Raw genomic sequence first — 4,726 nt, 5'->3', positions numbered from 1 at the left:
CAAAGGAAATGCTACATGACAGTTTGGACTTGTGCAACAGGTTTTACAGATGTGTTTACACACCAAGTTGAAGAAATCAATGGATGTACGGATTATCTAGCTAGCCGGGTTCTAGTGCTTCATGAGATTCAAATTGAGTCTAATTTCTTCTTGATGATCTTTGTGAATGATAAGCTTCTGAATTCAAATTCAAATTCAAATCCATTGTAACTAACTTTATCCTCAATTGATCTTATATCCAACCAATCTAGAAGAGTTTGAGTTATGATTAAAGTGTCAACAAGCTGTAGAGTTTAATTACAAACAAGTTGTAGAGTTTGATTGTGACGCATCCAAAATCTGCTCAGCCCTTAGATCTCCTGAGAATGACCAGCAAAAACGAAAGTCAGATGTGGCCCGACCTCTGGGATTGGGAGTCCACCTCCGAAGGCTAAGTCAATTGATGAACTTAATCACAAATAGCTCTGTTGGGTCATAGAGCTTAGGAATGAATAACGAGAATACGATTCAGATTGTATGTATCTGTGTATGTGTGTTCGTCCATTCTCTACCTTGTGGGTTGGTGATGTCTTATATAGAGTGTACCTTCGAATCCCCTTTGTTGGATGTATTTGAGCCTTCTTCGGATAGTCGTTGGATCTTAACAGATAGATCCGTTAAGTGATAGATATCTACTAGATTTGACTAGTAGATGACTCCTTTGATAATACGATCGTTATATGGTAGTTATCCATATAATAGAGATGAGTGACAGCCGCCAAATACTGCTAGCCACCTTTAGGTTGATTATATATATGGTTGTGACTGAGTTAGTTTTCTTCCTCAGCAAGCTATCTCCTGGACCCGGCTCGCTCGGAAGCAAGTCGATTCCTTTCGTCCCAACTGGAGTCGAGGGTCGAACCAAGATTGAACTAGGTTCGTTTATATTTTCTCCATATTAGATTGCAAGCAAGTTGTAATTCATATTCAAATTCAAACATTCAAGTTGTAATTCAAATGATATTAATATACATCTCCCACTCACGAATTTGAGTGTGAAAGAATTCTCTCTCATTTGAGTTTCTCTCTCAAACGAAATTCTAACTTGGCATCGATTTCTTAGCCTATGACCACAGTCCACACGATCCTCAGGACCCTCTCTTCACTAGTTTTGTATGTCCCATGCTAGATGAGAAAATTGCATAAGTTATCTTTCAAGTTGAATAAATCAAGGACTATATCTCAATTCCAGTTACTACACTTTGATATTTGGAGGCCCTCCTATCACCATCTACATAGAGTTATAGTTATTATATTTATTTCTTGAATGATTACAAGAAATTTACATTGCTTTTTCCACTTGTATGTCATTCTGATGCACTTTCAATATTCAAGCAATTATATTATTATGTAGCAATGTCTTTAATTCCAAGATTCAAAATTTTCAATCTGATAGTGACAAGGAATATGATATATTTTGATTATTTTTTCAAAGAGAGTGGTATATTCCATTAGTACTTATGCCACACAATTCTAAACAAAATGGGAGAACATAATGGAATTATAGACATATAGTAGAAACATATCTCACTCTTATGGCTCGTGCATATTTTCCTTGGTTACGATACTTGGGAATAAATAGAATGCCCACACCGATACTTGGGAATAAATCTCCGTTCAAGTGTTATTTCACAGATGTCCAAATCTTTCATTTCTCAGAATCTTCGAACGTGCATATTTTCCTTGGTTACGTCTTTATAACAAAAACAAGCTCTAACATCACTTCAAGCAATGTATTTTTCTTGGATACAACAATTCACACAAGGGGTATGTATGTTATGATCCAACTCTTGGCCGATCATACATCTTTAGACACGTAATTCTTTATGAAACCAAGTTTCCCTGTGCAACTCAACCTCCATCCACCCTTCCCCATCTCACTCCAATCCCACCATAATTATTACTAATAATCTCATTTTAAATTCAAATTCAAATTCAAATTTTGAAATCTCTCATCCCATCCGAAATTCCAATTCAAATTAAAATTTTGATATTTCCCACCCACTTGAACTTCTAATACAAATTCAAATTTTGAAATCTCTCATCCCACCTGAAATTCCAATTCAAATTAAAATTTTGATATTTCCCACCCACTCGAACTTCTAATACAAATTGAAACTTTGAACTCTCCTTTGCCACTCAAATTCAAATTTTGAAATTTTCGAAATTCCATCTCAACCTCTCATTGCACTTGAAACCCTAACCCATAACCCACCCGAAACCTTAACCTATAACCCAACCAACTCAACTTGAACCTTACCATGAGCAAACCCAATCCAAAACATGTCATCTCAAACCCATCTCTAAACTAAACCTCCTAGCCACTTCTCCTGACAATAATCCTGAAACCGAACCCACCTCATACACCACTATTAGTAAAGACCCCAAATGGAGGCTTGCTATGAGCGAATAATTTGATGCTCTCTTCCGTAATGGTACTTGGAGTCTAGTTCCTCATCAGCCCCTCATGAATTTGATTAGAATAAATGGGTTCACATAATCAAACGAAATTGTGATGGCTCGATCTATTTCACATTATAAGGCTTGTTTGGTTGCCAAGGGATTTTATCAGTGTGAAGGAGTTGATTATTTTGACACTTTCAATGACGTTGTCAAACCTACTACCATCCACTTGATTCTATCTCTAGCAGTTGCCCAGGGATGGACTATTCACCAATTAGATGTTCAAAATGCATTTTTAATATCTGAAGAGGTTTACATGGTTCAACCATAGGGTTTCATTGATCCAGAGAGGCCTACTTATGTATTTCACCTTCAAAAAGCTTTATATGGTTTAAAATAGGCCCTTAGGGCATGGTCTCATCGGCTTAACAATGACTTACTCACTCTCTGGGATTCTCACAGCCCTCATTTGACACAACACTAGCTTTTCATGTTTTAACACATCAAACAATCTATCTTCTTGAATATGTGAACGATATTGTCCTCACTGGATCTAGTTCGTCCGAGGTTAATTCTGTCATTGCATCCATTGGTAAAGAATTTGCCATTAATGCGATTCTATTTTGGCCCAACACTAATATCTTTGTCACTAGCTTTAGTGACGTAGACTGAGCCAGTTCAACTACTAATCAACGATCTACAAGTGGCTACTATGTCTACTTGAGCCCTAACTTGATCTCTTGGAGTTCAAGAAACAACCCATTGTGGCTCGCTCTTCTATAGAGTTCGAATACAAAGGGGTTGCTAATGCTACTATTGAGTTGATATGGTTACGTTAGCTACTACGTGAACTTCGAGATGTTACTTCTGCACCAACTCTATACTACAATAATATTTGAACTACTTACCTCGCTGCTAATCCGATCTTCCATGCATGAACAAAATACATTGAAATTGATTATCATTTTATTCGTGAATAAGTCGCACAAAAAATTTGTCAATCCGATTAGTTCTCGCAAGAGACCAAGTCACAAAAAATTCTCAGCAAAGGCCTATCTACTCTGAGATTCAAAATTTAAAAATCCAAGCTCACTATCTGTCCCCAACCAATGAGCTTGGGGGGAGTATAAAGGATAAGCTTCTAAATTCAAATTCACCATAAGTAACTCTATCATCAATTGATCTTATTTCCATCTGATCAAGAAAAGTTTGAGTCATGGTTAAAGTGTTAACAAATTATAGAGTTTGATTGTAAACAAGTTGTAATTCAAGTTCAAATATTCAAATTGTAATTCAAAATATAATATATATGTATATGAGGTTCATCTGGGCCAGCTTGTGCTTGACAAAAAGAAATTGTTGCTGCCCAGGATCGAACTGGAGACCTTCAGTGTGTAAGACTGACGTGATAACCACTACACCACAGCAACTAACATGAAAATTTTGAGTGAGAAAGAATTCTCTCTCAATTGAGTTTTCTCTCAAACAAAATTCTAATTATCTTCATGGTTTTATATGTGAAGAAATTCAGGAAAGATGTTTCTCTTATTTGTAACATTACTATGTATCATTTCTTATAATTCTAGTAAAATATACATTACCTTGTTCTAAAACAAAAAATTAAACCCGAAAAAATGAAATGAAAATAATACTAAACAAGAAGTCATTATGAGGGAGCAATTAGTACTATTATAAAGAGAAAAATGATAGAAAGAAACTTCCATAGGAGTACTAATGAATTTGGAATATGTTTTTCTAAACAAGTTGTGGGTGAAAAGAAAGATTAAGATTAACATGGTGATTTTTCTTGGTATACCAAGCAAAGACTTAAGAGGGTCTTTCAAATGAAGCTTCTCGATCTAATCTTTGGCTTCAACTTTGGCATTTTCTAAGAAATCAACATTACCTCTAATTTCTTAACATAAAGGACCTTATCAATGCCATGTACAACAGCATTATTAGCTTCAACTTCCATATCCTTGGGTTTGTTTATTACAAATATATTATATTTCCCTTTCTTTTTCTCTAAATTAATCTTCCTTTCATTAAAAGAAATTTTTTTTTTGGCCTAACAATGAAAGATCTCCATGGACCACAGATCTGTATCAAACATCTCACTTAATTTTTTTAACCCCATTATGATGAACATAAGATTGTAATACCTAAATTGATAAAATTTGTTTATTCCTAAATGTGAACGAATTAAGTGGGTTGATGCCCCTAATCATGTCACATGAAAGAATGATTCAAACATTTCTTCCAAGGAATCATCTAGATTTATAAT

The 4,726-nt window shown here is 35.1% G+C and overlaps 1 non-coding gene and 1 pseudogene across 1 annotated transcript; both read right to left on the bottom strand.

Annotated features, from left to right (window-relative positions):
* The window catches only part of LOC149004871 (carboxylesterase 1 pseudogene), a 14,259-nt pseudogene extending 9,842 nt beyond the window's left edge, over window positions 1-4,417 (bottom strand).
* Window positions 3,800-3,872, bottom strand: TRNAV-UAC (transfer RNA valine (anticodon UAC)). Its single transcript has one exon. It is a non-coding gene; the product is annotated as a tRNA-Val (tRNA).
* Window positions 4,418-4,726: the final 309 nt, after the last annotated feature.

Source organism: Hakea prostrata, chromosome 9, assembly GCF_041222555.1.
Source record: "Hakea prostrata isolate BN-2017 chromosome 9, UWA_Hpros_2, whole genome shotgun sequence".
Classification (NCBI taxonomy): Eukaryota; Viridiplantae; Streptophyta; class Magnoliopsida; order Proteales; family Proteaceae; genus Hakea; species Hakea prostrata.
The sequence above is the reverse complement of the archived record's forward strand: the minus strand, read 5'-3'. Positions and strand labels throughout refer to the sequence as shown.